Below are 10,478 nucleotides of genomic sequence, written 5' to 3'. Positions count from 1 at the left end.
GGGTCTTTCATTCCCCCCCTTGTTCTTGTGCATAGGTAGAATCTCATACCTATTGTCCAGCCCTCTCTACTTAAGGTTTACTTATGGTTATGTCTGTTTGAGGACATGGCATTGTTGAGTTAGGACTAAGGCTTGAATTACTGTTTGAGAATGCAGGGCCCAAAGGTTAGGAGGCTCATAAGAGTAGAGACTAGTGCAGCGAACCAGGGGGATTTGTTAAGCCAACCCTCATGCAAGTGTTGTTGGGATTTAAATTTTTTCTGATGAACAGTCAGCCTCTTCTTGAGTTTATCCAGAGTTTTGGTTACTACCCCAGTCTTGTCTGTATAAAAACAACATTCCTCTTTGAGAGTGGCACATATGCCTCCCTCTCTTATTATACTGTTCCCTATGTAGGAGAATTTTTTTTCTTTTGACTTAGCATCTCAACCAGGGAAAAGAGGGTGATGTATTCCTTTTCATGCTACTTCTTGCTGACTTTGGGACGAAGTTAGGGGACCCAAGAAGGCTGAAATGCAAGACAAAAGCAAAAAGGGAATTTAGGCAATGGGGTATCTATGCAGGAGCAGCTGATTGGCAGACTGTGTTGAAGAGACAGGGGGTGTCCACATCAGCTGAACTGGTTCACATCCACAGCAAGTCTAGGGCTCGCAGTCTTTAGGAGCAGGCTGTGGTCAGCAACTGATGTTCAGATGTGTTTGCCAGAAGTGGAAACCTGTTTAAGACATGTTTAAAACTGGGAACAGAAGTTAAAACTTAGAGTTTTAATTGGAACCCTTTAGACCCATAGTATTAGTGGTCAGGAAGGTCAGGAATCCCATGACCAGGAGAGAAAATCTCATTCTCAGGAACAGACAGGTGGGATAACATGCTGTACTTATCTGGAGTCCTCTTTGACTTGTGAGAAGTGGACCCAAGCTGTATGACTTTTGATCCTGTGAAGCCTATGCAAATTTTGTTATACAAAAGGACATAAAGGTTATAGGTACATTAGCATTATCAATTGGTACTGAAATCTATATTGTAGAAAAAGCAAATATCTGGGTATCTGTATTTTGCGTCCTAGCAGAAACTACAGATTTGGGCTAGTAGTGTACATTTGTCTTCTGTCCAGGGAGCCAGGTATGAATTGGACAGAGGTATCTTTAGCCTGATGAAAAGCTCTTTAAGTTTATATTTAGATGATAACCAAAATAAACCTAAAAACCTTGAGCTTGTGATTGAACAAGTATTTACATCCTTTGATCCTTATTGAGACATATTAAGGCTTGCTACCAAGCTGACTATAGTCTTGTGGATATGGCTGCCTGATGTCAAGCTGACAACCATTAATACTTTTAGAGATCTGAGAAGGATAAATTTTATACAGTCTCTGAATCTATTAAAAAGTGCCAGGTACCAGTCCATATACAGTCATACCCAAGTCTCCTTTATTAGCACCGGAGGCACAAGTATCAGGAACAGCATCAATCTTTACCAGGCCTGTAAGGTGAGATTTCTTTCTCTCTGTGGAAGAGGGACATGGAAAAGACTGACCTTGTTTTGTCTCGGCAAAAGGGGTGCAATCAATTTTCCAGTGTCCAGCAGCTTTGTCCACATTCTGGGCCAGGTCCTGGCAGCAGCAGGTGTCACCTTTAAGCATCTTGCTCACTGGTCAGAGTCAACACAATCCAGGTGCAGGGACCGGGGTCTCTCGTAATCTTCTTTGGAGACTTTGTGTCACTGTTAGGATCTGGCTGTCTGTCTGATATTATAAACTTTTAAATTAACATTTTAAATGTCATGTTCTGCAGGTCTCTGAAGTATTAGAGGTTTGTCTGCCTTAAGCTTAACTGTTGAAAGTATAAACTTTATTAACCTTTATAAAACTAGAACTTTATATTGTCAGGTCTAGCTTTAAACATTTTAACAGTATAAATATCTTATAACCTTATAAATTGAAAACATTTTAAAAACTGTTCTGAAATCCCTTAATGTTTTTTTAATATTGAAAATTAAAATATATTTTAGGCCTTTAAAACCATTATTATTATCTGGGTGACTGTTAAATTATAAAACTTAGCATTCCTGTGTATAAAAGCATTAACATTTTAAATCTGAAGAAAAACTTGTTGATAGGATGTACCTCATAACTTCCATGTGGTCACCTTTAGTTAAGATGGTGGATCAGGTATCTCTTTTAACTTTAGTAAAATGGCTACCAGTCAGCCATGTGGCCAGCTTGCCATGTGACTGACTGTAAAATGGTGGCGACCTGCACCACTTTTGTTTTAGCTCTATGCTTGCAATAAAACTTATATTATGACAGAAAATACAGATAGAACTTTTAAACAAAACAAGCATAGAAAGGAAACATCATAGTAAACAGTTTACATTTTTCTTTTTCTCTTGTAGTTATAACTTTAAGGCCATTCCGTCTCTGTGGGAAGACCGGATCTGGCTAAATGGCTTACCTTCTCCAGCCCTGTGTGCTTGGGCAGGGAGCTCTGGTGGAGGGAAAAGCTGGCAGATGGCTCCTTTGCCAGCACACCATGTGTGTGGGGCAGAGAGTGAGAGAGAGAGAGAGGTCCCCATCCTCACATCCTGCACACCTCAAAGGCAGGCAGGTGAGGGTGGAGCAGGCTCAACCTGGGAGGGCTGCAGCAGCAGTTGGAGAACAGAGCAGCTGCCTCACTGCATGCTCAGAGATAGGAGACCCTGCTGTAGTATGCTCTAACCCATGGCACATAGTGGGAGGGACTTTTGCCCAGCATGTCATGTGTTCAGGGCAGCAAGAGAAGACCCCTGAGCTGTACCACGTGTATAGGCAGGCAAGACCAGAGACAGAGGGATAAGATGGGCCACTGACTAGCTAGGCTTGGCCAAAGTCCTCAGCCATAGGACCAACTTATAAAAAGAATTGTTTATAAAAAAATTGGCATGCAACAGCTGTCTTAATGTGAAAGTCATCTTATCAACAGACTATTGTAAGGATAGTCATCCAGGGTTGAAAAATTATTTATCCTGAACATGAAAACCTATTAACAAATTTAAATTAACTTTACAAAACTTGTTATTTGTAGTTTTCCCCTTGCAAGATTTAAAAAGTCTATGAGAAGCGCATCATCTGGGGGTAGATGATGATCTGGAGCTGGGACAGGGACCAAGGGTGCAGAAAGGGGGAGGGGAGAAGCAGATGGTTTTCTCTGAGACTTCCTTCAGAGGAGGTAGGAGAGTCACAAACGGGGCTGCCCATGTCGGGGGGTTTGTAGCCAAATTTTCCCAAATAACAATGTATGCTATCTGTTCCAGGAGTCCATGGGGTCCCTTGTCAAAGACACGATCCTAAACCTGTAAGATAATTTCTAGGTTAAAGGTCCCATGTCATGGCCAGCTCCCATCAAAGGTTGGCCACTCAGATGTGCAGTTTATACTGGTTAGAGGCACGAATCTGAACTTCATTTCAGTGATCTAAAGTAAGGCTCAAAGGGGTGGTTATGGTTTGTCCCATGCTTGAATCAGAAAACTCAAAATACAAAGACAAGTAGACGAACAAGACAAATAACACAATTAAGCAACTCACGACCAGACACGCTGTGCGCTTTCAGTGGAGAACCGAAAGTAAATACTCAGATGGGTCAACAGGAGTAGTCGTCCAGTTTTTCCCTTTTCAGGCCCATGAGCTCCAAACCATTGAGCTTCCAGATCCCTGGCGCATCTGCCAGGGTGCCGGGGGGAGAAGTCTGGGCTCCTCAGCCCCTTCTCAAGCCGCCCTAATTACTGAATGACTACGTAGCCAACCTTTGGAATACTGCACGGAGACAGATCAACATACATACATATAACAAAGAACAAAGTGGACAGGGTGCCAGCTAGCTTACCTCCTGGTGGCACTGGTGGTTCTGGGGCAGAAATCTCGGTGGGACCTCCAATGAAAGACCTCGGCATCAAAGCGCCAGGCACTGAACGTAACCCTATGCCCAAGAACCAGGGCCAGACCACTGGCTGCAAATGCAAGAGGTGATTTATTGAGTACACAGGCATCTGCGGATGCTACTGCAACTCGGGTGCAGAGCATACCGGGCTAGCAGGAAGTATAATATTTATAGAGTTTTAATGGTTACATAAGTATCAGCATAGCAACAGGCATTTCATTGGCTCATCTTCGGGGCAGGGGTAGTTCCCATGGACTGTTCCCTGGTATTACCTTATGAAAGACCCTAGCATGCTTCAGTAATTATTATCTGGGTCCCATGACTACTATGGTGATCATAGACACAACTGGGGGCAGGGGTAGTTGCCAAGGACTAGGTTTCCTGATATTGCCACATAAAAGACCCTGGCACGCTTCACCAATTATTATCCGGGTCCAATGACTGCTCTGGTGACCACAGATCCGGTTTGACATCCTGGCAGCTGGGCGAGTCACCTGGTCTGGGCTTTTTTTCATTAGGCAACAGCCTGGCCTTGCTTTTCTTTTCCTAGGTGGCCCTGGGTAGGGATCTTTCAATATCTGCACTTGGGATCACAGGCCTTTAATCCTAGGACTCAGGATTAAGTAGACAGGTCCCTATTAGTTTAATGACACACTGACTACTAATAAATGCAACAGCTCACACTAAGTGATCTCAGCACTTGGGATCAGAGGCCTTTAATCCTAGCACTAGGGAGTTGTAGACAGGAGGATACAACTTGGCACAGAATGGAATATGATGAGGAGACAGGATTGCCATGTCAGCTGGGTAGAAGTAAGATCTACTGCATTAGTTGTTTTGCTTCTCTGATCTGCAGCTTCAAGCTTGAAGCTCAGAATCTGTCTCTGGGTCTTTTATTTATTGTGATACATTTTATGGAGCACAAGTTGTTAAATTAATGATATATAATTTTGTTTATAATATTAAAATATCCTGGATTCCTTTGGTAACAATTGTAATGTGTCCCTCTTCATCTCCGATTCAGCTACTTGAGTCCCCTCTTGCATTCTTTAGGTTAGTTGGGCCAAAGTTCTGTCAGTCTTATTTATTTTTCCTCAATATCACTTCTAAAATTTGTTGATTCTATTGCTTCTATTTGTTAAATGTTTGTTGTTGATTTTGTTTTTGTTTTTCATAGCATGGTTTCTCTGTTTTCAGCCTATCCTGGAACTCATTGTATAGACCAAATTGGCTATAGTTCAAAAGTCATGCTTCTGCCTCCTCCCTACTCAGATTGAAGGTGTGCACCACAAGACATGCTTTCTCTTTCATTGTTACTCTGATTTTTATTATCTCTTGCTGCCCACTGCATTTGGATTTAGTGTAATTTTGTTTCCTAGTATTTCATTTGAATCACAAAAATAATTTTTGTGTTTTTCAGGTTTTTATTCTAGTCACTCAGAGTTTAAAATTTCTTTCATATGATTGGTTTCAATGTGTCCCAGAAGTTGTGATGTGGTTTGTTGTAAATATTTTTCATTCCAGGAAATTATTCTTTTCTTCCTTCCCTCCTTCCTTCCTTCCTTCTTTCCTTACTTTGTTTTATTTTTTCCTTGACCCATTAATTCCATAAGAAGTTCTTTTAATATTTATCAGGCTTGGACATCACTGGAATTTTAGTCACTTTTTAGTTTTATTGCAATGTGTTCAGACAGTGTAAAAGGCTCAATTGCTCACCATTGTTGGCTTCAATGTGTTATGAAGTCATGAGATTTTGGGGCTCACTCTCACTGATCATCAAGTTGTGAGCCATTCCTTTTTCAGAAAAGAGACAGGGTTTCTCTGTATTGTTAAGAGGCTCTTCTAGAACTCACTCTGTAGACCACTGTGACCTTGAACTCACAGAGATTCGCCTGCCTCTGCCTCCCGGTTGCTAGGATTAAAGGCGTTTGACACTAACACCTGGCTCAGAAAACTTTGTATACGTGTGTGTGTGTGTGTGTGTGTGTGTGCGTGTGTGTATGTGTGTGTGTGTCTGTGTGCCTGTGTGTTTTATATATTTTTATTTTTAAATTTAAATTAGAAACAAGGTTGCTTCACATGCCAATCATTATCATACCAGGTACCTACCCATGCTCTATTTGGAAGTATTCAAGAGCATACAGACTGACCAGACCCTTTTATAGGAAAAGACACTGAACAGGTGCTCAAGAAAATACATTGCTGATGTCATACACCCAAACCACCCTTACTATAATTTCACCAAACTGATACCTCTTAGGAAGGAGTGAGGGGAATTCATGAAATGCCTATTAGTACATGCTACTTAGATGAGAAACCAAGTGTACAGAGGCTACAAGGAAAAGATTTTCCTGTGATAGATTGGGATCTAGGGAAAGAAAGGAGATGAGCAAAGAAAACTTACAAATATTTTAAAGTTTTTTTTTACACTTTAAATGGGTATTAAATTATAAGAGGATACTAACTCCAATTGCATAATGAGTCTACAAACCTGGACAATGTCAATGGATCTAGAGTTCAAGATTAGCCTTCCCTATTTTGACCCTGTCTCCAAAAGCTCAAATGAACCAAAGAAACTAATATGCACATTACTATGAATGCTCATTCCTCATTAAAAACAAACTAAACCAGATTTAAAAATATTAGAATGTGTCCTTGGAATTTTAAAGCCATGATCTGGAAATGTAGCTTAGTTGGTGAAAAGGCTTGACCATTATGTACTAAGATTACCAATGGAGGTGAATGTCTTTCCTGATATGGACAGAGTTTGTGTGTGTGTGTGTGTGTCAGTGTGTGTGTGTCTGTGTGTGTCATTTCAGTGTCTATGTATATGTTTTATTGTGTTTGGTTATTTGAGTGACTAGTGAGTTTCAGGGTAGCCAAAGGCTACAAAATTAGATTTGTCTCAAAACAACAAAACAAAAACCCAACACTAAACAAAAACACACCCCATGAATATGTTGCAGATGAGAAAGAGCTGAGATGGGTATCGGGAACCTGGAGTCCTCCCTAGCAAGTACTTTAGAATGATCAAGAGTAAGATGGAAAGTTTATCTCAAAGAGTAAATCAACAGCAAAGCATGATGTGATAGAAGTCAACCAAACACTAATCTTTATTAATACCCCAGTGTCATCCTGCATAGGGTGCATACTCTTTATCTTAACATTCAATAGGCTAAGGGAGGAGGTTTTCTGTGAGTTTCGGGCACACAAACTTTTCTTGAGGAAAACAATAGAAACCAAGTGCCTCAAATGGTCTTTTTTTTCCTTTTTCTGAAATGGACTTTTAGAACAAACCACTTACCCAGCAATCCTAAGAAGGCTCCATAATTACAGTACTTGCTCCCATGAAGACTTAAGTTTGATGTCTGGAACCCAGGAGAATAGACTCCTGAAGGTTTCCTCTGAACTCCACATGGGCAACATGGCAAATGCCCCCATAAATATGATTAATTGAAAAAAACCTTTTATTTGCTGATATATTATTAATAATTTAATAAAGATTGCCTGAAGAATCAAAATTCAAAGCCAGCCATGCTATTCAGATGTACAAGCTGGGCAGAGTTGGCACATACCTTTAATCCATGGACTCAGATAACAAAGGATCTCTGTGAGTCAGAAGACACCCATGATTGCACAAGCTTGAATCAATGTGAAAGAGAACCAGCTCATACAAAGGTAATCTCAACACTAGGGATCTTGCTCCTTTAATCACATCACTAAGAAACACCAAAAGCAAAGAGTCTCAGGTGTAGATCTAGTCTCAAGCCAGTTTGATGAGAGAAAGTAGTGTTAGGTGTGGAGGAGAAATCCTGGAGACGGATCAGCCTTCAGCCTGAGTTAGAAAAAGAGCTAGTGTCTTGGCTACTGTGCTTTTCTGATCTTCAGTTTGCAGCTTGAACCCCAATATCTTTCTCTGGGTCTTTTATTAATTTGTGTTACATTATTTAAATTTCCTTTCCCAACAGCAGGGAACCACGGTGCTAAGACTGGTCGCTAAGAAATCTGCTGGGCACATGTCATTGCCACATCTGCAGCCAGTGAGAGAGGGATGCAGTATCAGGAGTTTTATGTCACCACTGCCTATGAGTAACTTCTATCCCAGTGGGAAAAGCACTAGAGCCTCTAAAAATGAATGGAAGGAAGAGAGGGAAGGAAGGAGCAATTGTTATATCAAGGTTCCTTGAGAGAAAAATCCCGAAAAATGATTCAATTAGAAATCAAATGAAGCTGAGAAAGTTGGTATAAAACTTTAATCTCACCACTGGAGAGGCAGAGGCAGGAAAATCTCTGTGTTGAAGGTCAGCCTCATCTACAAAGTGAATTCCAGGATAACCAAAGTTACATCTCAAAACACCAAAAAGGGGGAAAATCCAGACAGGTAGGAACAGAGGAAAAAAGAAAGAAAGAATCAAATTAAATTCTGAGTCTGGAATCTGTTCTCCTCCATATGTGTCCTCGAGATCAATCTCACCTCACCATGCTTAGTATGTGACTTTACATCCTGAGGCATCCTGTTGGCCCATCCAGGTTTTTTTTTAAAGAACCACTTAGGCACTGGTATCTTTTTCACCCCATATTCTCCCTTCTCCAATTATCCTCTTGCCCTTCCTTTCCTTCTCAATTCCATGACGGATTGCTTAGCAACATGGGGGGGAGGGGTCTGGAGTTTCTTTGTGTTCAGTTTTGTCCCTAGGCTCTAGGAGGCCACAAAATCTAGATTTTCCTAGCCGGGCGTTGGTGGCGAACACCATTAATCCCAGCACTCAGGAGGCAGAGGCAGGTGGATCACTGTGAGTTCGAGACCAAGCCTGGTTTACTGATCGAGTTCCAGGACAGCCTCCAAAGCCACAGGGAAACCCTGTCTCGAAAAACCAAAAAAAAAAAATCTAGAGTTTCCTTAGCAGTCTCTCTCTCTCTCTCTCTCTCTCTCTCTCTCTCTCTCTCTCTCTCTCTCTCTCTCTCTCTCTCTCTCTCTCTCTCTCTCTGTGTGTGTATGTGTGTGTGTGTCTGTGTGTGTCATTTCAGTGTCTATGTATATGTTTTATTGTGTTTGGTTATTTGAGTGACTAGTGAGTTTCAGGGTAGCCAAAGGCTACAAAATTAGATTTGTCTCAAAACAACAAAACAAAAACCCAACACTAAACAAAAACACACCCCATGAATATGTTGCAGATGAGAAAGAGCTGAGATGGGTATCGGGAACCTGGAGTCCTCCCTAGCAAGTACTTTAGAATGATCAAGAGTAAGATGGAAAGTTTATCTCAAAGAGTAAATCAACAGCAAAGCATGATGTGATAGAAGTCAACCAAACACTAATCTTTATTAATACCCCAGTGTCATCCTGCATAGGGTGCATACTCTTTATCTTAACATTCAATAGGCTAAGGGAGGAGGTTTTCTGTGAGTTTCGGGCACACAAACTTTTCTTGAGGAAAACAATAGAAACCAAGTGCCTCAAATGGTCTTTTTTTTCCTTTTTCTGAAATGGACTTTTAGAACAAACCACTTACCCAGCAATCCTAAGAAGGCTCCATAATTACAGTACTTGCTCCCATGAAGACTTAAGTTTGATGTCTGGAACCCAGGAGAATAGACTCCTGAAGGTTTCCTCTGAACTCCACATGGGCAACATGGCAAATGCCCCCATAAATATGATTAATTGAAAAAAACCTTTTATTTGCTGATATATTATTAATAATTTAATAAAGATTGCCTGAAGAATCAAAATTCAAAGCCAGCCATGCTATTCAGATGTACAAGCTGGGCAGAGTTGGCACATACCTTTAATCCATGGACTCAGATAACAAAGGATCTCTGTGAGTCAGAAGACACCCATGATTGCACAAGCTTGAATCAATGTGAAAGAGAACCAGCTCATACAAAGGTAATCTCAACACTAGGGATCTTGCTCCTTTAATCACATCACTAAGAAACACCAAAAGCAAAGAGTCTCAGGTGTAGATCTAGTCTCAAGCCAGTTTGATGAGAGAAAGTAGTGTTAGGTGTGGAGGAGAAATCCTGGAGACGGATCAGCCTTCAGCCTGAGTTAGAAAAAGAGCTAGTGTCTTGGCTACTGTGCTTTTCTGATCTTCAGTTTGCAGCTTGAACCCCAATATCTTTCTCTGGGTCTTTTATTAATTTGTGTTACATTATTTAAATTTCCTTTCCCAACAGCAGGGAACCACGGTGCTAAGACTGGTCGCTAAGAAATCTGCTGGGCACATGTCATTGCCACATCTGCAGCCAGTGAGAGAGGGATGCAGTATCAGGAGTTTTATGTCACCACTGCCTATGAGTAACTTCTATCCCAGTGGGAAAAGCACTAGAGCCTCTAAAAATGAATGGAAGGAAGAGAGGGAAGGAAGGAGCAATTGTTATATCAAGGTTCCTTGAGAGAAAAATCCCGAAAAATGATTCAATTAGAAATCAAATGAAGCTGAGAAAGTTGGTATAAAACTTTAATCTCACCACTGGAGAGGCAGAGGCAGGAAAATCTCTGTGTTGAAGGTCAGCCTCATCTACAAAGTGAATTCCAGGATAACCAAAGTTACATCTCAAAAC

At 41.0% G+C, this 10,478-nt stretch overlaps 1 long non-coding RNA gene across 2 annotated transcripts; it reads right to left on the bottom strand.

The window, feature by feature from the left end:
• Positions 1-478: 478 nt before the first annotated feature.
• On the bottom strand, positions 479-9,747 carry LOC121144147. Of its 2 annotated transcripts, none has more exons than XR_005881455.1 (3): positions 9,699-9,747; positions 3,861-3,984; positions 479-508 (listed from the first exon to the last, which is right to left on the bottom strand). It is a non-coding gene; the product is annotated as an uncharacterized LOC121144147 (long non-coding RNA). The 2 variants fall into 2 exon arrangements; XR_005881454.1 differs by lacking the exon at positions 9,699-9,747 and adding an exon at positions 7,490-7,596.
• Positions 9,748-10,478: the final 731 nt, after the last annotated feature.

Source organism: Mesocricetus auratus, unplaced genomic scaffold, assembly GCF_017639785.1.
Source record: "Mesocricetus auratus isolate SY011 unplaced genomic scaffold, BCM_Maur_2.0 Super-Scaffold_100014, whole genome shotgun sequence".
In the NCBI taxonomy this organism is placed as follows: domain Eukaryota; kingdom Metazoa; phylum Chordata; class Mammalia; order Rodentia; family Cricetidae; genus Mesocricetus; species Mesocricetus auratus.
Note: the sequence above shows the minus strand (reverse complement) of the source record. Positions and strands in the feature narration are given on the sequence as shown.